The following is a 23,722-nucleotide window of genomic DNA, read 5'->3' on the forward strand; positions in this document are numbered from 1 at the left end:
AATTGCATAAAAAAAGTTTATGAAAATTCAGGAAAATAAGAATGCCTAAGTTTGTTTTAAAGCTTTATTCATTTAATTTTATTGAAAAAGTAACAATTTTTTTTTTTTTTAATTTTGTCATCAGAATTATCATCGCTATTAGACAATATTCGGCAACGTTTGCGAACCGGTTCAAAATCACTTTCATCACCAGAAGAGATAGTCAGCGCATCAGATTTGTATAGTAAACGCACAAACAGAATTAGCTTCACCCTCGTTCTGTGCTGATTTTTTTCTTCTGACAATGTAATCAGTGATTAAACTTTGCAATGATGATTTCACTAATTTTTTATACAGCTCGCCATATCCAGACATACAGTTCTTCAGCTCAAGTTGGAATTTAAAGACTCGTTCATAATTTGTGACATTAACAAGAAAATGATTTTCCAATTTATTGCACAGTTCATGACCTTCTCGAATTACATTTGCAGTGAGGAGGGACAGGTTTTTCTTCCGCTTCACTATCGTTTTGTGGATCTTCGACGATATCTAAAGTTAATCGATATCCAATAATATTATCGTCACTTAAGGCATTATCCACAAGCAATTCGTCTACATCGTTCTGGCTAAATATATCAAAACCTTCCCCACCAATTTCATGTGCCAAAGTAATGATTTCAGCTGATAATGTAGATGTTTGCATGGTTGCACTGTTTGCAACACATCCACGCTACTTTCCAGCAGGCATTTAAAGTTTGTGGTCTTATTTCAGCAATAGCAGATGCAACATGATTTAAGCAGTGCAAAATAGAAAATTTTTTCCAAACGTCAGTTACTGTTAATGATTCATTTTCTAGTTTATCCAATATAAATTTAAAAGTGTGGTTAACATAATATTTTTTAAAAGTAGCAATTATGCCTTGATCTAATGGCTGAATAATGCTTGTTGTATTGGGTGGAAAAAACACTACCTGGACATTTGGATGTTCTAAATGCGATGACTTGGTGCATTGTCAACAATTAATAAAACTTTAAAATCTCTTATTGAAGGTGTTTGAGACGCAACAGATAGTGATTCATCCACCTCCAGCCTACAAAGCAATCTCCAGGATGTACAAAGGGAGGGGAAAACTATCAGCACACAGGAGAAAAAGTCTGCAGTCACTCGTAAGTACTTATAATAATATTATAAATTTTTGGTGATCAGAATAGGATATGCCAATGAAAATCAGCACAAATTAATTTAATGATGTTTATGTTTAATTTAAGTTTAATTAATTATTAATTAATAATTAATGATCAATTATTAATAATAAATCATCTAAATCAACAATTAATTATTAATTAATATAACGTATATTAATTGATAATCAATATCAATTAATATAACAAAATAACCAAGGTGTTCCATGAAAATTTCACGATTTGTGAAGTGTTCCGTCGTAGGAAAAGTTTGGGAAACGCTGGATTACCCTATTATCGGAATGGATTCTCCTTCTGTTGACATGCGCAGAAATGTCGAAAGGTCTCGTATCTTTGGGCGTACTATACCGCATAACTTCAAATCCGCATTAAAAAGATCCGCATAAAATTAGAGACCCGTTAATCTCATTGTTTGGGACCCTTAAATTGGCCCTAATTTTTCGGGCCCTCATCTAGAACCTCGTGCGCCTGTGCAAAAGTACAGCCCTGCCTCAGGTGACTACATCTGATCCTGATATTTCAGACTACTATACAGAAAATCATCAACAAAATTCATTGTACTTATACAAAATACAGTGCCTTGGGTCTATGGAATACTTTATCTAAAAATGATATTTTTGAGTTTAAGAAGGACTTGTTGACTGTCCGAAGTAGAAAGATTCATTTGAAAAGTCAAAATAAATATAAAAATCAAATAAGATATTAGTCTCAAGGACTCTTTCACTCCATGAAAATTAATGGTGAAAAGTATAATTTTCACCATTAATTTTCAAAAGTAAAATTTGGAAGTGGCTAATTTGTTCTCCATGAACTGGATGTCTCTATTGCTTTGGATTTTTTTTTTCCTTTCAAATTCTAGTTGCGCTTTAACCAATAATGTCTTTAAGGATTGAAGAAATCCTGTTTTAATTAAATAAACCAGAGTTGGCCTAATCGCAGAAAAGCTTTGCTGACATATTTATCAAGAAACGGTGGATTCACTTTAAATTCAAAATTAGATAAACAGATTTGTGCATAAAACTTCAAGGATATTGGAGACAGATGCTTAAACGCATTGTTGCAGTTATTATGAGGATTGCGATGGCGAGAAATTTAATTTACCTCGAAGTGGAAATTGTCTTTGATTATTAGAACTAATTGCTCAGTTTGATACTTTTCTTTCCGATCATATTGGTCGTTACGGAATTCTGGGTTCAAAAACAACAAACATCGAAATTATTGATTTCATGGCTTAAAAAGTTAGAAATTCACCTTTTGATGATTTTGAAGATATTTTATATAACTGCTGATTCCACGCCTGATCTGTCACATACTTATCAATTAACTCTGATTGTAAGATATGCTTCTGAACATGAGGTCATCCATCGAACGATTTTTAACATTCATGCAAATAGAAAACCATTCCGAAGAAAATTTAGCCAATTTGGTAATTGATTCTATTGTGAATGAATGTATCATTGATTTTAGCAAATGTAGCAGACAGTCCCTGCGGAGGTTGCGGCTGATCTGACAGATACAAACATGGTGCTTAATATAAATATTCTTACACATATCCAGTGTATAGCTTGGAGGTCATGAGTAGCTGCGCATGCATATATTACGACTGATATTCCACACTGTTTATGTGGTCAGTTTTTGTCTAACACGTGTTATGTAAAGGAGTGGGATATTTCATAGGAAATTGTATCTTAGAGATACCGCGAACTCCGATGTCAGTATAGTATTGGTTTAGGGGTTGTTTTCTTCTTTGTTCAATAATTTCTAGATTGTAACTGAAAATAAATAAACCATCATGTATTATATTTGCAGTTTGTTTGTTTTTTTTAAATCACATTTTAGCACATACACTAGAGGCCAAAACTGTGGAAACCTTTTGGAAAAAGTGTATTTTTGAGGTTTGATGGTTCATAAATACACTTTTTTGTAATACCATAAAATTATATATCAGTGGAAAGATAATTTAATGAAGAATGTAATGCAACAAAGTTTGTTCAATTATCTGTATTCTATGAAAAGTTATAGCCAAATAACCAAAAAAAAGAAGCACAACTTGCTTAAGTTGATATTAAGTAGCTTTCCTTCATTTGAATGTAGCCAATGAGCATGAGTGTTTAGAGAGCCAATCAGGTGTCATCTTGTTTTGGCAATGAGCCAATAAGGTCACAGTAGGATTCAGCTATTGATGTCATGTATTGGAACTGAGAGGAGGACATTTGTCAGTGTGTTATGTGATTGCTATCAAGTTGGTTGGATTTATTTTTGTGTTCTTTAATTTACTGAGCTTGTAAAACGTAATAAAATTAAAGAAATGGCGCAAAGAGTTGACTGGTCACCCAGAAAGCGATTTAAAATAGTACTATTAAGTGAACAAGGCTACAGTTTTGAAGAAATTAGAAGAAATATTGGTGGAAACTTAACCAAAGGTGGCATTTCTAAATTTTTGAAGAGGTATAAGGAGACTTGGTCACTACAAAACCAGACTGGTAAAGGCAGGAAAAGGTGCACAACAGCAAGTGACGATAGAAGAATTGAGAAACTGTGCCTACGTGACAGAAGAAAATCATCTGGGTGTTTACAAGATGAATGGCACAATACAATGTGAAGTTGAGTGCAAGGACTGTTCGGCGCAGACTGCAGGAATTTGGGCTAAATGCTGGAATTCCATGAAAAAAGCCATTTTTATCTCTCAAACAAAGGTTGAAAAAATTAAACTGCGCTAAAACCCATGTTAACTAGACAGCGGAATAATGGGACAGTGTTATTTGGAGTCATGAGACCAAAATCTCCCTGTTTGGTAGTGATGGCATAAAATACATAAGGAGAAGAATTGAAGAAGATTTGCATTACACCTACCATGAAACACCCACTTAGTGTTATGATCTGGGGTTGTATGACATCAAAAGGTGTGGGCAGAATTTGCGTGATTAATGGGAATATAATAAAATAGAAATGGAATCAAAAATTTAAAAAAAGTTATCCGGTGCACAAAATCGTAAGGGTCATGCTCCGAAAGAAGCAGATATTAAGAAACAAACTGGGGCTCTTAATAAATTTGTTAAAATATTAAAATATTCCGATGCAGATTGTAACCAACTCGTTACATCAGAAATCAGAGTTGAAGAACAGTGCACATTATCCAGTTTTCATGAAAGTACTATTGCAATTATTGAACAAGATGCATGATTTAAGTGAAAAACACTTAGGAGAAGATTTAGTTGTAGTTGGCCACGAAACTAACACATTGTTAGTCTTTGTAAATTTAGAAGATCCAGATGAATGGGGAAATACTGATGAAAAATTACGAGTTGTTTTAATTGAAATGGGGCCTGTTCAAAATAAAAATATAATATATCCCAGAGATACATAAGGTCGTAAATTTGACGACATGTATTATAATAGAAAAATGGGGAGCTCATGCCAAGAACATGGCTCATTTATTCCGAAACTTTAAATTCTGTTATTTGCTTTTGTTGCAAACTTTTCGCACCTACTGAATCAAGTAATCTTGTAGAAGGTAATAACGATTGGAGAAATGTAAATACAACTTTGCATAGACATGAGACTAGTTTAACTCACATGAAAGTTTCTTAAAATGGAAGGAAGTTGATAAAAATTTAAAAAACAAAACTACTATTGATTGCCAGACTCAAAGCATGTATGAAATGGAAAAGAAACATTGGATGAGTATTTTAGAATGCTTGATTGAAATTATAAAATTCCTTGGTAGCCAAAATTTAGCTTTCAGATCATCTGATAAATTATATGAAAGGAATAATGGCAATTTTTTAAAATTAGTCGAACTGTTTGCGAAGTTTGATCCCGTTATGAAAAATTATGTTGAAAGGGCTCTACAACGAAACAATAGAGTTCACTATTTGAGTAAAGACAATCAAAATGAAATATTGGAAACTTTAAGTACAATAATGCAATCAGGGATACAATTTTATTAAAATCATCAGAAGAAAATTAGCTAACACCTTTTTATTCCCGTATAGGGAGTAGGCGAGGCATTTAGCCTTATCTAACTTTTGGAGACTGAGTGGGCAGTTCAACCTCCACTGGCAGCCAATCAGAGATAGCTGGCCCAAAGCTATCACTAATTAAGCGGCACGCAGTGAATAGAGATGGCTCAACATGTGCCATCATCTCGTGGTTATTAACCCTAACACAATATATTTAATGTCTGAAATAATGTGGGTTCTACGGTTGATTTTACGGGACGAAAAACCGGAGTTTCAGGGAGAAAAAACCCGCTTGCCCGTGCCAGATATCGACTAACTCGGGAATCGGTAGAAAAAAGGCTTAGAAAAATTTCCTCTAGTCGACGACTAGATTCGAAACCAAGTCTTCCTTCGTGCGATCAATGTGGGTTCTACGGTTGATTTTACGGGACGAAAAACCGGAGTTTCAGGGAGAAAAAACCCGCTTGCCCGTGCCAGATATCGACTAACTCGGGAATCGGTAGAAAAAAGGCTTAGAAAAATTTCCTCTAGTCGACGACTAGATTCGAAACCAAGTCTTCCTTCGTGCGATCAAGCGCCGTGGTGTGTAAACGCCACATCCACCGAGCTACACAGGCTATTCGAAAATCTAAATATTATTCCATAATTTTAGACTGCACACCTGATACAAGTAAAACAGAACAAACGACCATTATTATTCGCTTTGTTTCCTGTGACACTGGAATTGTCAAGATCAAGGAAAACGTTTGAGGTTTTGCAGATATTTCAGATTCTACAGGACGTGGTTTATGTGCAACAATAATGGAACAACTGGAAAAAATTGAACATTCCCATTGAAGACATGCGAGGTCAAGGGTATGACAATGGGGCAAATATGGGCTCCAAAATTTACTTTTGAACAAAAATCCTCGAGCTTTTTACATGCCATGTGCTGCTCATACTTTAAATTTAATGATTAACGATGCAGCTAAAGTGAATGCAATTACAATTAGTTTCTTTGCAATTTTTCAAGAAATATACAATTTCTTTTCATTCTCTTACAAACGTTGGGCAATCCTTTTAAAGTTCGTAAAAAATTTAACATTGAAACAGCCATCAGAAACGCGATGGGAAAGTAAAATTAATGCATTCCGCCCTCTACGATATCAGTTAGGAGAAATTTACGATGCACTTTTTGAAATTTTAAATAATGAAATTTTTAATAAAGAAACTCAGCATGAAGCACAAAGATTATGTGCTAAAATAAAGGACTACAAATTTATTTGCTCCCTTATAACTTGGTATGATTTACTTAACAGAATGAACCCTGTGAGTAAAATGCTTCAAGACAAAAATATGAACATTACACTTGCTTTAGAATCTATCGAAAACTTCAAAATATTCTTACAAGAGTATTAATCAGATACAAAATTTGAAAGTTCTAAAAACGGCAAAAGAACTGAGTGAAGAGGCGGGTGGAGAACAAGAATTTAAAACTGGTACGGAAGTTCGACGACGAAAGAAGACATGACAATTTGACTACCAGCTTCATGACGAAACGCCACAATCGCCAGAAGATAAATTTAGAATGAATGTGTTTTATACACTTCTAGACTTTGCAATGTGTTCGTTAATAGAACGTTTTAAACAACTAAAAACATATTATGATAATTTCAATTTCTTGCACAGATTACTACAAATTAATAACGAAGATTTACGAAAAAATTGTGACGATTTAGATTCACTTGAAGGACAGCGACAATAAAGACGTAAATTACATAAAAATTACATAAATAAAGACGTAAATTACGACAATAAAGACGTAAATTAAACACGCAATTTACAGACAAAAAAATACTAGTTGTGGTGGGCGATAGATGGCGTTGATGGAGATGATTCATAGTAGAAGTTCGATGTAGTGGTTGAGACAGTTGTAGGCATCCTCCCGCGATGAGTCTTCGGACTCCTTGGAGGTGTCAGGAATAATAATAATAATAAATGCAATAGAACTATATGACGAGTTATGTGCTTTCCGGGATATTTTTCGGAAGGATAATTTAAATATTCAAAACCCTTTCGATATTCTTAATTTTATTGTGTCCAATAATTTATCTTTCCCCAACTTTTCAATTGCTTTAAGAATACTATTAACCTTACCTGTTAGTATAGCGAGCGGTGAACGTTCCTTTTCCACGTTGAAAATTGATTAAAACCTACTTAAGAACAAGTATGTCATAAAAAAGCTTGTTAGTTTGACGTTAGTAGCTATTGAAAATGATATATGTGCGGAATTAGACGTTAAGACCATTATTTCTAATTTTGTGAAAAAGAGCCTGTGTAACTCAGTGGATGTGGCGTGATATAGCGCAGTGGATAGCGACCAGTGCAGACGTTTTTTTTTTTTTTTGTGCTCTGTGTGTCTAAGCTATTTTCCCATCGTAAGTGGATTAGTTCGGTTTAAGCCGTTTACCAGTGTGATTGCCCGTGTTCCCACAAGTAATTGCAGTAGAAATGTCGACCATAGTTAAATCTGGAACTCAACCCTGCAATCCTACAGTATCCAGTTTGGCCACTTCTATTGGAAAAGACAATAAAGTAAAGAATTCTACAATGAAGTCTCCATAAACAGGGTCGCATTCGCTAAATCTGAAGAAATTGACTGGACAAAAGGGACAAATTGTTCAATCGGGAATGCTCTTTCGATAAGTGGTTAAATTCTATTAAGGAGAATTCGTTCTAAGAGCTTAAATGGAGCAAAGCAAGGAGATAGGTCGTAGATTTTTGACATTATTTGGATCTTTCCCTGCTTTGGGCAGAGCAATTATTTTGGCTTCTCGCCACAGTTTTGTAGTTTTCCAGTTATAATATTTGAGAAAAGGGCGGCCAGTCATGTTTGACCCCGTTGGCCAAGATGTTTTAGAAACTCGGGAAGGATACCATGCACTCCTGCAGCCTTGCTATTCTTCGTGAGTTTTAAGGCTTCCTGCACCTCTTCAAGAGAAACTGGCTGTATGGCTGTATTAATGTTTTGGTAAAAGTGAAATCTTAGAAAAGGTTTAAATTTAAAATTTAAACATATTATACTTTTTCAAAGTTCAAACAGCGAATTTCAATTTTTTTCAAAATATTCAGTACAGGATCAGTACTAAATAGGAAAATTGAAAACATTTTTAAACTTATTTTTTGCACTCCTAACTTTGTTGGACAAGGATGGCGCTATAGCTCCGGAAATTCGTCATACCTCGCATTCTGAAGAATGTTAAAGAAATACGTATCTGTGGGAGGTAGAAGTAATCACTGTTTTACGATTCATACACTTTAGAGAATTTTTTGCCCCAAATGAAAATTTGCGAAAACAAAGACCTCTGTTTCACTTCTCGGTGTCCCTTGAGAAAGAAGAGGGCCCTTAGAAATCAGTTTTATAAATCACCTTTTTTTAACAGTTTAATATTAAAATCAACGAACTGGTTAAAATTTTCAGTTTTTTTCAATACAGCGTTGAAGCAAATGATAAATTTAACACAAATTGTCTAAAGACAACTGCAAATACACCTGGCACTACTATTATTGAAGGTGATACCTTTTTAAAAGAAATCATACGCATACGCAATGGTAGAAATTACTACTACAGTAAACAATGTTACTGAAAACTAAAAATAGTCCTATTCATTATTATTATATTTGTATTTCTGATGTTCGTATTCGCCCACTTAAATAGGCGACCCAATGAACCACATTTTTTCGCAACACAGTAATATAACTTTAATATTTTCGTTTTATGATATAAAATTGTTTATTTTATAAAATAGAATTCATCCCCTGACACCTTTTCATTTTCCGAAGAGAGTGGGAAGTATTTTTTTTCAGCCCTAATATTTTGGAAATCAGTAATCCGACAATCATCACCTCTCCACGTCGTCGAGGTGGAATGTATTCCCATAGAATACTGCACAAGAGTCAATACACCTATCTGTTATTTATTTGAATTTATTCGTGTGTGCTTGCTATGGCTGATTCTGCTAAGTTGCAGGGTACATATTAAAAATAAAGACAATTAAAAGAAAAACCCTACTTGCTACCATCAGTGATGTCGACTAACTCTTCTAAAATTATATGAAAAGTGGCATAAAATCTTCATATGGCTGATGCCTAAAATTAGCATATAATAGTGTAGTAAGAGGCCTGTGTAGCTCAGTGAAAGTGACGCTAGGCCGCACGAAGATAGGCTTATTGTTCGAGTCTAGTCGCCGACTGGAAGAACTTCTAAGCCTTTCTTCGACCGGTTCCCGAGTTAGTCGATCTCTGGCGGGCAAGCAGGTTTTTTCGCCTGGAAAACCTGCTTGCCCGCCCGGAAAACATTGCTGTCCCAAATGACAGCAATGTTTTCCGGTTTCTTCATCAGTGGTTCCCTTAATTAGTGATAGACATGGGCCAGCTATATCTGATTGGCTACCGGTGAAGATTGAACTACCCACTCAGTCTCCAAAAGCTAGATAGGGTTTAAAGGCCTCGCCTACTTCCCATAAGGGAATAAAAGGCGTTAGCTTATTATTATTATTATTATTAATAATATTTAAAACAGAACAGATGCCAAATATGCTAAAGACCGCCATAATTACACCCATATACAATCATGGAAAAAGAAATTTAATCAGCAATTACAGACCGATAGCAATATTACCAATAATCAATCAAATTATGGAGCGGATCGTACTAAAGAAACTCACAGCTTATACAGAGAACTTTCATATTATCCCCAAAACACAATACGGTTTTCAGAAAAATAAGGGAACAACATCTCTCTTGGAAGACTTTACAAACGTAATTAATACCGCCTTAGACAAAAACAAAATTGCCATGGTAGTCTTTATTGACAACTAAAACATCTGATACACTCACACATCAAACCTTGTTAGAAAAGCTGAGGTATGTTGGAATAGATGGGCTTCTGCACCGGTGTTTTACAAACTACCTTCAAAATAGAAAGCATATCACACGAATCAGGTCAAACCGAAGTAGAGAGCTACCAGTAACCTGTGGAGTGCCTCAGGGAGTTGTACTCTCCCCAACTCTATTCAACATTTACACGCACGATATTAATCAGCTACCTCTCAACGGTAAGATATTCCAATACGCAGACGATACAGCTATAATATCCATCCATAACAACACAAAAATAGCCCAAACAAATATGCAACATGACATAAATCTGATCATAGACTGGTTCACCAAAAACACCATACACCTAAACTCAGATAAGACAAAATTAATGATATTCAGAAATCCACTGACTCGACCAGTTGATAACAAATATATAACCATCCAACATCCACTCTCCAACATAAAAAAACACACAGAACATTAAATCCACTACAATCACTCAGATTGAAACAATACGATACCTTGGAATTTTCTTCGATGCAGATATGAACTGGAATAGCCACATAAACCATCTACACAACAAACTCCGAACAATAACTGGCAAACTCTACAGGTTAAAAGGCATAGTTCCCACACACCTAAAAACACTTAATAGAAAACACTATACCAAAATGTACTAAGATACGTTATAACAACGTATGCTTTCTGTGCACCCTACGAACTAAATAGATTAATGTCGTCACAGTACAAAATAATAAAACTGATCTTTTGGGAAGAAAGAGACAATATCGACTGTACACTGTACACTGCAATGTCAGAACACAAAATACTGACAGCAAAACATTTATGTCACTATGCAGCTTTGCTAAAACATTATTTCGATGGCAACTACAGCACAGTCAAAAATACATACCGTATAACAAGGCCTCAGACAACTAATTATATCACATATAAATACAATAATCAATTCGGAAAGCCACACGAAACTTCTACATCCCAGACATGATAAACAAATTACCTTTTGAATACAGGAACCTTTCAAACTACAATAGCCTGAAAAGAGCTCTAAGGACATACTACGAACAAGAAACATGCACCCAAAATACCATACAAATGCAATGAAACACAATATATTCGTCAAAGCTTCCAGTTTCAGCGACGCATCAAAACATTCCAAGTTATCGCGCGTGTGCGTACACGAATTTCACAATCAACAGCTGCAGTGTGTTAGATCGTGAATGGGAAACTTTATTCACAAGAGAGTCACCCATACAGGATCGATCTAACAGGATGTGTTTAACTGGATGAACATACTTGCCTTTTTAGCAGTCAAACATAAATTTATCAAGAAAACAATATCATGTTGACGTGGTAAAAAGAATAAGATAAAAGACGAAGTATTAAGTCTGAGGTTTTATGCAATCTAAAACGATGTAATAGAAATAATGTATTTTAAATATATGTGAAAACTTAACCGTTAGAATTAAAACTGTGTATGCAAGAAGGTTAACACACTGCCTTCGAAAGGTCAAAGGTTGCAGAAACACCATGGTTATGATGCAACGACCGAGGCTGAAGAATTCGTGGAAGCCGTTCGAGGGCATGCGTACCCGAAAATACAAAACTCCTTAAGGTGGCAGAATGACATCACCCAGTCAGAACGAATGGGGGGGGGAACCCGTGTGTGAGATTCGAAGTCGAAAAGAGGGCGCTGAGAAATGAAATAAATACGGCAGCGCAGGTCTGAATAACCCCTGGTTTATTTCTCAGTTCCGGCTTTCTCATCGTGCTAAGATGGCGATGTCGAGTCTCTACGTTCCCGTAGCTGACTAGCGTAAGTCCCGGCAAGACAATGGCAGATCCAAATCGTGGGCCATCGGCGAGAGCAAGCAGATGTTAGATAGCAAAGACGAGTGCCAGATTCTTACCGTGCACGTGATTCCCACGTGGCAGCAAGTTGTAACAACAGTGAAATTCCACTAGAAGCAACAGACGAAAAGATCTCGATGCGGATCGTGCAGTGTAGATAAGTGTACTGTGAATTTCTTATTACATTGTTTAGATATTTGTGAATGGAAGAAATTTAGATCCTTTCTGAAGGGAAGTGAACTTTGATGACTTAAAATAGTCAGGAACACTCGTAAATCTCGTTGGACTGTTTGTCCGAGAATCCTAGCATTGTGTGATTGCAGCAGTTATTGTAATGGAGCTGATATTAGAACTTATATGATCCAAGAACCTGAATAATGTTTTGTGCCAAATATGCACCAGATAATAAGTGATTAATGTAGTACTTGCATTAATGATTCTTTAATGTAACAATGATTTGTATATTTAAAGTGAGAGAGTGTGCGTGAAATTCTCAACATTTCTTTATCTTAGTATTGCCATTAACATTGTGCATTTCTTTGTCTAGTAGTAAAATAAGCATGTTTTCTAATTTATGCATATGTGTGTTATGAGCATGTTGACTGACTTCACCACTCATAAAATATCAAACCTATGCATGCGGGGAATACCCAAAGAAAATTAAGAGTAAAGGGCTACGACTGCAAAGCTAAGGTACCCACAGCTCTTTGATCTAATTTAATATTATTGCTGACACTTAATCTCTGTGAACCTTCCCTAGGATAAGATATTTCTATCCTTACTTAGGCTGGCGCAGCAATTAATCAAACCGATTTGCCTGAGTTCAAAAGGGGGACGTTTCACAGGATTCAAGTTAGTGGATAACCTTTGAGGACCTATAGAGTGAATAAAATATAGAAATTACGCCAAGTGAAGACATAACAAGTGGAAATCAACCCTATTAAACATAGGTTTGATTTCGTAACTTCCCAACATAGCAAACAAACCAATAAATAATAACTAACTGGTGTTGGATCCTACTTGTTCTTAATCTGTACCTTGGATCCGACATGATTACTATTACGATGTTCTTAACTAATTGATAAATTATAAGTTGATTTCTAATTCAAATATAAAGAAAATTTATATTTAAAGACTGCGCCACTTCATATTTGAATTAGTTCAAGAACTGAAGAAAAACCAACTCACAACTATCTCTCCTTTTAGGTGTTGATATTGTATATACAGGCCGAGTATATTTAACTTATTTATCTCTCCCGCTTTGGTTCGAATATTTTATGAATGGTGCAGTAAAAGAGATTCAGGCAAAACACAACTTTAGATTAACAAAAACAAATATTTAATTTTATAATCACAAATTATACACTCAAGATTAAATCACTAATTAAGTTATTAGAAACACTTCAGCCTTTCCTATAATACTGTCATACAAACTCTGACAACGGTAAATTTGTCATCTCTGATACAGTCTTCTCACAGTTCCTTAAGTTCCAAAATACAATAAAATCGAGTAACACCGCTTTACAAGCAAACACTTTTAAATTTTCACTTCAGTTAATCTTCGCGATAGTTACTGTTAACATAACGAAATTCTAGGATGAAACTCACACACTTCTCTGTACAGAAATATTAACGTTGGAATAATCTTACGATAATCTTCTATCTTCATCTACTTATACACAAACACTTTTTATAACCGTAAACACTTTTAACAATAAGCATCACTCATTAAAATAAATCTTCTAAGCATTAACTGAATTAATTCACGGGCACAATACATATAATCAGACGTTCTTGTATGAAGCACTACTGAGCACAATAATTCTTAACTTGGGGTTTTATATGCACAGTTGTTCATTCCTCCGGCATTCAATTAATTCTTTAGGCACTATAATTCTAAACACAATCAATTTTACGGCCTCTACTATCCTCTAGTAACTTCGTGTTTTACTTCAAGGTTCCGTATGTCCTTGAAAGGTCGGCGCTGAAATTAAATCCCAATTCAAATATCGCTAGTCTATTTAGTAGTCGCTCAGCTGTCTTCCGTAGCTTTATTTGTTATTCCGAAACTTATAAGCTAACCGTTTCTCGACTAGTAGACTTTATTTAGCTGCTTGAGTGACTTGCCGACTCGCTATTATCGCACTGTGATTTTCGAATGACGAATGCTCCGATTCCAACCTAATGCCAATCCCTCTCTAATAAATTTCTAATGCTCTCTCTTTAACATAACATAACATAACATCATTGGCCAGAAGGGTGAAGCAAGATGCTTTTATTCCCCGTTGTCTGATAAGGAGGATGAATTGAAGGAAAGATTTATGAGCTGAGAGCTCGCCCTGGGGGGCACGGAGATCAGTCATTGTTGCAAGTATTTAGGATGGCTTTTGGCCTCTTGTATTTGAAGAGGTCAGTCTCTTCATAGTCTGCTGCTTGTTTAACTAGATCGTTGGGGTGAGTAGAGATCTTTGAGAAAAATTTTTCTGCTGTAGTTAATAGGAAGGAGTAGATGTAAGGGATGTTCGTATCTCTATGCAGTTGCACGTTCCTTACGAACCACGGTGCGTCCAATATCATGTGTAAACACCTATTTTGCACTCTCTGCAGTCTGAGGATGTTGGAGTTGGATGTGTGGCTCCAGGCTGGAGAGGCATATGTCAACATTGGGCGGATCGTCAACAGGTAGAGGAGCACTTTGATTCTGGTATTCAGTCTACTTTTTCTATTTATTAGAGGGTAAAGTTGTGCAATAGTTTTAGATGCTTTCGTACATAAGGCTTTCGTGTGTGGGTTGAACGTTAATCTTTTGTCCAGAATTACTCCAAGATAATTTGTTTCTGTTTGCCAGGGGATTTTGGTGTTGAAAAGATAAAGGTCCCCCATGGGAGTTGCCATTCTTCTGGTGAAAAGTATTGCTACACTCTTCTGGGGATTCACTTGTAATCTCCATTTGGAGAACCAATGTTCTAGTTGTAGTAGGTTTTCTTGCAACTTTTTAGTGACCCCCCCCCCCCCCCACCCCCCCCCCCCCCCACCCCCCCCCCCCCCCACCCCCCCCCCCCCCCACCCCCCCCCCCCCCCACCCCCCCCCCCCCCCACCCCCCCCCCCCCCCACCCCCCCCCCCCCCCACCCCCCCCCCCCCCCACCCCCCCCCCCCCCCACCCCCCCCCCCCCCCACCCCCCCCCCCCCCCACCCCCCCCCCCCCCCACCCCCCCCCCCCCCCACCCCCCCCCCCCCCCACCCCCCCCCCCCCCCACCCCCCCCCCCCCCCACCCCCCCCCCCCCCCACCCCCCCCCCCCCCCACCCCCCCCCCCCCCCACCCCCCCCCCCCCCCACCCCCCCCCCCCCCCACCCCCCCCCCCCCCCACCCCCCCCCCCCCCCACCCCCCCCCCCCCCCACCCCCCCCCCCCCCCACCCCCCCCCCCCCCCACCCCCCCCCCCCCCCACCCCCCCCCCCCCCCACCCCCCCCCCCCCCCACCCCCCCCCCCCCCCACCCCATATAATAATCACTGCTCTATGTTATTATACTTTCGATATCTTGAGTAGCTCTTTCTACACTATAATACTTTGGTTGTGCCTTAGTTTACCATGTACAGTTTTTAAGTATGGCCTGATATCTTGTAAATGTTCTATATAATTTGAAAATTCTCTACTACTATCAGACTCCAGAATTCCAATTGTGAAAGTATTTAAAGTGTTTGGCGTGTAGTTTTCTCTGCCCATCTAGTTTCTAATGGATTCAGCACTACCTTCGTTAAGTTGGATTTGATGTGCGATTCTTCCTCCTCTTATAATGGGTTATTGGCCAAATGGTCTGTTCTAGTCTCATGCCATCGCTTTCTTAGTCTTCCGATTCTTCTTTTTCCATTTATTTTATATTTCTATATAGTATTTTTGGCAGTCTGCTATTGTCTATTTTCGATTTAAATGTTCTAACATTTTTTTTTTGTTTATATTTACTTATATTAGATAATTGGTTTAATGTTCAGGGATTGTAAAAATTTCTTCAATCTTAAATTTGTTTTATGGTCCCACTTGTTATATCCAGCTTGTTTCTGAGAAATTTCATTTCTGCAGTTTGAATCCATTTTTTATTCTTCATTTTTATTGTTCATGTTTCATTTTAATATAATAAAGTTGGTTTAGACAAGACGCTATATAGTCTGATTCTGATGGGTTTTTGTACCAGGGATGGCTTAAATGTAGTATATTGTTTCTTAAGCTTTTACAAAATTTGATATTTTAATTCCGAATAAGAATATCCGAAACTGTTGCCATAAAATGCGATGAAAATTCTATCAACGTCAACGTCCATCGCCCCTACCTAATTTCCGAATGTTGGACGATCCAGAACCTACAAATTAAGCCACGCCTTCGGCCATGTAGCGACAACTAATGCCCTTATTTGGCAGTTGCAACTTTGCCCTGACATAGCTACATTCATTTCCGACTCATTTCAAAAATATGTCATTCAAAAATTTCAATTTCAAAAATGAGTCATTCCGACTCATTTTTTTTGAAATTTCCGACTCATTTCAAAAATAACTACACTCATTTCCGACAAAGTTCCGAGGACGGTCACACGACCGAAACGATTCCACACCCCGTTAACCCTGCCCCAGTTGCCACATACAGGGTGTTCGGGATAAATTTGACAGTTTCGTAAGGAAAAAGAAAATCTTCTTTGTATCTATTAAATTTAATGAATTGACAAAAAAACATTACAGGCAGAGTTAATTACAATACTATCAACAAGATTTACTCAAAATAACCACCATTAGCATCGATCACAGCTTCAATTCTGCTTCGGAACCTCGAACAAGCTGATGCTACAGTCTCCCTGGGAAGGGCCGCAAAAACTGTTTTAATTTTATCCATTAACTGGGCTTTTGTATTACTGGAAGTGCGATTGGTGTCTTTTTCAACTGCGCCCCATACAAAATAATCCATGGGGTTAAGGTCTGGGGAGTTTGGAGGCCAAACATTTGGACTGGTGAAGTCGTAGAAATTTTCAGACAACCATTTTTGACTTATCCCAGAGGTGTGGCAAGGGGCCGAATCCTGCTGCCATACATACGGCCTACCATTGGCTACCCTTGTTATCCAGGGCTTGACTACAGTTAGCAACTCCACGAACAAAGCCCGAATTCCAATGCCAGCGTTCTTCAACACCTGTTCCTGCAGATTTGCGAGGAATTCTGCTGTACGAACGCAATCAGATCGTCTGCTAGGGATCTTTCTTCTTGCTACATCCTCGTAGTCACCATTGCAAGTCTCTAGTTCATGCCTGATTGTTTTTACTGTATTCAGGGAGCATTGGGCAGCAGTCGTAATATCCTTATTTTGATGGCGGGCACGAATCATCATGATACAAGTTATTCTCTTCCATGATTCAGGTGGGTTCCAGCTATCCATCCTTTCTGACATCTTGTATATGAATGAAGAAGGGTCCAAACTTTTAAATGAAGAGAAGTGTGTGTTAATACATGTAACTTACGGAAAAATATAATTAATTATAAATATGTCAAATTTATCCCGAACACCCTGTAAGTATACCCTTCTCCCCCTCAAAAATGCACCCTAATTCAAAATAATATATGTATACATTTATATATATATTATTAATATTAACCCGGGTTATCCAAACTTATTTTCCCGCGTCTAAATACACCCCCACGCTCCCTCCCTCTTCTCCCCCCCGTTTGTAAACAACCTTCAGCGAGATCATGGAAGTGGAAGACATCGTAGAATCAAAAAAGGTATGTACCAAATTTTTCCACCTCTTTTATTCTACCTTAATTGCCTTCTATACTCACCAATAATGCCCTAAATATATATACCCCTCTTGAGTATTGATAGCCAATGTATTTAAATAAGGGACACTCCAAAACAAAAACAGGCTATAATGGCCGTAATTATAATAATAGTGTTTAAGAGGAGTAACATGGGAATTTTTCCCAGAGACTATACTTGATATTTTAATGTCTATATCTTTTCCATCTTCATATGATAAGTCACATCCGAGGTATTTGAAAGTATTTACTTGTTCTAATATTTTATTATCTATCACTATTTTACTTCTTATTGGCTTTTCTCCTTTAAAAGCCATTATTTTTGTCTTTACTTTTTGAACTCGGGAAGTTGGGCGCCGTAGGGGCAGAGCCCCCTAGTATATATATATATATATATATATATATATATATATATATATATATATATATATATATATATATATATATATATATATATATATATATATATATACTAGGGGGCTCTGCCCCTACGGCGCCCAACAATATATATATATATATATATATAAAGAATTAAATAAAAAATAACAGAGACATGATAAAATACATTAACAGATCTAGTATCTAGTTTCAACTGACGTTGACTACGTGCGAGAGCTGGCGTGAGTGCGCCAGTATTGGATAGTGGCAACGTGTGCGTCAGAGATATTATAGCTAAGGCTATTGTTAATATGAGATGAATCAAGCGATATTTCTCTAGATTCAGTTATTTTTCTTTCAAGTTCATCATAGCACACATGGATATTAGAAGTTAATGGCCAGTCTAGTTGATAGAGAAGAGAGGAGAACGTGGCTAGAGATAGCGCTGGCTCTGGTTCTGTTGTAGTTCTATCAACTCGGATCAGGGCCGCCAACACCACGTAGACTGGCCACTAACTTCTAATATCCATGTGTGCTATGATGAACTTGAAAGTAAAATAACTGAATCTAGAGAAATATCGCTTGATTCATCTCATTAATGAGATGAAATAATATATTAATGTATTTTATCATGTCTCTGTTATTTTTTATTTAGTTCTTTGCCTGTGATACCTGAAGAAGTTGATGTATTCAACGAAACTAGTTGTATCTTAACATTAAACTTGTCATTCACACACACACACACACATATATATATATATATATATATATAAATAAAAGGAAATTAAATGACTAACAATTAAATTAAGAATAACAATTAAATTTATTCAAAACGCAACATGTTTCATCGGATTGTCCGACTTCTGCAGGCGTGGGAACATAGAAAGCAAGTAAACACTATAAGAAACATCGTATCGCTATAAAACGACTATTACAAAATCAGTTAGCTTTGAACTGTAGCTACAGTCCGTGTTGAAGTTCTATTGTTAAGTAGCTGCGTGCGTCTGATTTCACGCGTGTGCCAATATCGGATAGCAGAGCTGAAAGAGTCCGGTAGATTATAGCTGAGGTTATTATTTATGTGATGAGGGTCCATAACAATTTCCTTAGACTCGACTACGCGTCGCTCCACCTCGTCACGGCATATATGAAGGTTTGAAGTTGTTGTCCATTTTATCTCATGTTGACGGCCTTCATCGTTTGTGTTTACTGAAAACAGTACATGGCTTGACAGGGCACTTGCTTTAGTTCTTTTGTAGGCAATGTCTCTCTGATGTTCTTCTAGACGTAGGACCTATCACCTTGTTATGGACCCTCATCACATAAATAATAACCTCAGCTATAATCTACCGGACTCTTTCAGCTCTGCTATCCGATATTGGCACACGTGTGAAATCAGACGCACGCAGCTACTTAACAATAGAACTTCAACACGGACTATAGCTACAGTTCAAAGCTAACTGATTTTGTAATAGTCGTTTTATAGCGATACGATGTTTCTTATATATATATATATATATAGCAATTTGTGGTATTAACTCGGTACTGGGATATGTTCATATTTCATATTTATATATACTGACTATAACTAAATTTAATTGTTATTCTAGTCTCGGTTATAGTCAGTATATATATATATATAGTAGATAATTGGTTTAATGTTCAGGGATTGTAAAAATTACTTCATTCGTTTTATGGTCCCACTTGTTATATCCAGCTTGTTTCTGAGAAATTTCATTTCTGCAGATTGGATCCATTTTTCATTCTTCATTTTTATTGTCCATGTTTCATTTCCGTATAATAAAGTTAATTTTATATATATATATATATATATATATATATATAATATTAAAAAGTAGAGGTGATAGTATACATCTTTGCCATACTCCTCTTGATGATATGTCTTTCAATTCCGATATTTGTTCTAATTTGACTGCTATTTTATTTCCCGTGTATATTTCTTGAATAAATTGTAACTGTAACTTGTAAATTGTAAGCTGGTTTGGTATATTGGTATCCATTAATATTTTATCAATAAATAAGTTTCATATGTCAGTATATTTTTGTGTATTAACTTTATCAAAGGTTTTTCATAATCAATGAAAGCCACGTGTGTTTCTTTTTGAAACTTTTCTTGTATTTTCGATTAATAATTTTAGAGTGAAAATTGAGTATATGCAAGATCGGCCTTTTCGTAATCCACTCTGTTCTTCTAGTAGTTTGTCCTCTACAGTATTGTTTACTTTCTCTTTTAATATTCTATACATATTTTGTACCAGCATTTAGCAGACTAATTCCTCTACAATTATTGCAGTCATCTTTATTTCTTTATTTAGAAATTGGGATAACCAATGCGTTTTTCCAAGAGTTTGGAGTTTTTCCTGAAATTATTTAACATGGTTAAAGAATGAAATTCTTTCATTAAATTTTTCACCTACATTTTTCTACAGTTCATTTTTATGTTGCTTTCTCCGGGTGCTTTCCTATTTTTCATCTTATTAAACGTATATTTTAGTTCTAACATCTTAATATTTTCTGTTATTATTATTAGTTCAGATATTTTGAAGATAAGTTACCCATTTTTCTAAATCTGTGATTTATATTTTTACCTTTTCTTTTATTTATTTGTTCATATATTTTATTATTTTATTTGTTTTGGGTTGTTTCTTAGATATATATCCTTTTCTAGTTCTGTTACAAAATTGTCCCATCTCTCTATGTTTTTTCTTTATTTCTCGTTTTTGCAATTACAGTTTCTTTTGTATTCTATTTTTGCTTCTACTGTATTGGAATTTAGCGATTTCTGCTATTTTTTAAAATTATGTTTCCCATTTCTTTGTTCAAGTTCTGTAGTCCACTTTTTCTATTGAATTTTATTTTTATTTTAATACGATGTTCTTTATTAAAATAAAGAACATCTTATTAAGAACATCTATAAAACTAACATTAAATGATAGTTTTATTACATCCAAATGGAGGATATTATGGATCCATCTATATTTTATAACCGAATATAAAAAGAAAGTGAAGTTTCAAAAATTTACCAGCAAGCTTATAAGAAGTAGACCGAAATCTGAGAAGCCTTGGCTTTCACTATTTAAACAAAATAAAGAAAACGAACTCTGCCTACTACCCGTATATTCACCTTTTATTAATGCACTGGGTAAGGTTTCGCTAGCCTGAAAAACCAGGCGTCACATTGATCATGTTTAAAAAATGATACTGAATAACAAAACCCTTAAAAGCGGAAATGAAGACAAAAACTCATTCAATGTCAGGAAGTTAAATTCACCATAAATGATCCCTAGGCGGGTGCATAATAAAACATTAAACTATAGAGCCTAAAAATTTATATTTGTCTGACATTGCCAGCAAAGGTTGGTCGATTGGTAGAGCTTCTGCTATTAATGGCTCGCAAAAACTTAAGTAAGTTTGAGCGCGGTTAGTAGTTGGAAGGGAACCAATCGTTCGATGCTGTTGGCACACTCTCCCTCGATGAGTCTTTGGACTCCTGGAGGCAGTGGCGCACTCAAGATTTAATCTTGGGGAGAGTTGAGTAGACGATTTGAGAATACACACTACGCATTGCATTCCAGCTATGACTTAGCATCTGCAGTGATCACCACTGTGATCTCCTCTGGTCCGGTTCGGGCAAACGAAGTAACCTCCGAGGCACTTTTTCGTTCGCCGTGCGTTCACAGCAGCCAGGATTCCCGAGAGCTATAAGGTATTCCCACCTTATGGGACCGCTAATTCATAAGTAGTATAGAAATAGAAGACACGACATAACATAAATTTAAAAAAAAAATGAATTTTAATTAGAAAGGATTTTTGGAAATTTTTCTAGTGTTTTTTCCATTTTCTTCTGGGGAGGGGGAGAATGGGCTCCTTGGGGCCCCCTCCCTGGGTGCACCAATACCTGGAGGTATCACATAATAATAATAATATTTCATCCATCTATATCTATATATTTTATAACAAAATGTGGAAACAAACGAAAGTAAGAAATATAGAACGATGTTCTTACTTTCGGAAATTTATTAGAAAGCTAATGAGAAGATTATGTTCTTACAAACTCTGGTAAATTTTCGATCCATAATATCCTCCATTTCTATATATCACTTATTTCAAATTGAAACATCTCAGCTTTATACTAAAATTTTGAGTTATTATATTTAGGGAAAGCACAATTTTATTTTCTCTTCTTAGCAAAGAAGATTCTGAAAGTCTTCATTGTGGATATAAAATAAACAGAAATAGGAGATATCCAAGATATGTGCTTATTTAGTAGCTGAATATACGGGGTGGTCATAAAATGATATTTTATGGCCACCTTTCCCTCTTTGGACGCATGGGGAGATGATTTCCGCGAAAAAAGTATTTAGTACCAAAAGGCGCTCTGCCAGCGCAAAAATTTCCGATAGGGGAAATTTTGGCGCTGGCAGAGCCGAAAACAAGCGGATAAGTACATTAAAGGCAGATAAAATGGAATAATAACATTTCGATGGTGTAAGCGACAGCCGCGTCACTCATTCCAACTGAATATGTGGCGCGTTACAATAATAATAAGAATAATAATAATTAAACTAAAACAACAACTTGCGAGAGACAGAAATTAATGTAGTGATTGAACTCACAGGAAATGTTTTATTCATCAGAATCAGGTCCCCTGGACCATATACACGATTTTCAATGTGCTGACCTTTCTTGTGTACAACAAATTGCATCCGGTGTGTGACATGCTCTACAGCTAAGCATAAGGAGTCGGATTGCATGTTCATAACAGCCCGTTTTTGTTCTCTTTCAAGACATGCAAGTTGGGAATGCCACCAACATACACAACGGATTTCAAATATCCCCACAGCCAAGTCACACGGAGTGATGTCTGGGGATTGAGGCGGCCATGCCGTCGGAAAGAACTGACTGATAATCCTCTCATTATTGAAATGCTGGCGTAAAAGGCGCTGTACTGAACGTTCAATGTGTGGCCATGCTCCATCCTGCATAAAAATTATGGAGTCCAAACATTGTCTTTGCTGCAATGCAGGAATGACAATTTTTCAGCATTCGTCGATAAATCTCTCCAGTAATGGAGCAGGTTACAGGACCTGTAATGGTAATACGCTCAAAAAAGTATGGTCCTATTGTGAAATCGGCTGTGAAGCCACACCACAAGGTTACTTTTGAAGAATGCAGTGGTACTTACTGGATCGCTTGGGGATGTTCAGATGCCCAAATGCTGCAGTTGTGAGTGTTGACCGACCCATTCAGATAAAAATGAGCCTCATCATCCACAATATTCTCCAAGGCCAGTCATTGTCGACCTCCATTCGGGCAAGAAATGTTAGCGCGAAGGTCATGCGCTTATCGTAATGTGTGGTAGTTAGTGCTTGCACACGACTGAACTCATACGGATAGAAGTGAAGCATTTTCCATAAGATTTTCCAGACTGTACCATAAGCCATATCAAGTTTGTGAGCTATGGCACAAGCACTTGGACCAGTACTGGTCCCTGTGTCGTCGAACACCGCAGTAGTAACTGTCTCCTCTTGCACTGCTTTCCGTCCTCTGCCAGGTCTAACGCTTAGTGATCCAGTTTCTTCAAATTTCTTAATCATAGCTCTGTGCTATAGCTGACATAGGACTTGTATGCAGGTTATGAAGCCTTCTAAAT

The sequence above is a fragment of the Typopeltis vanoorti genome, chromosome 25, assembly GCF_054136105.1.
Source record: "Typopeltis vanoorti isolate ZY-2024b chromosome 25, IOZ_Tvanoo_1.0, whole genome shotgun sequence".
Classification (NCBI taxonomy): domain Eukaryota; kingdom Metazoa; phylum Arthropoda; class Arachnida; order Uropygi; family Thelyphonidae; genus Typopeltis; species Typopeltis vanoorti.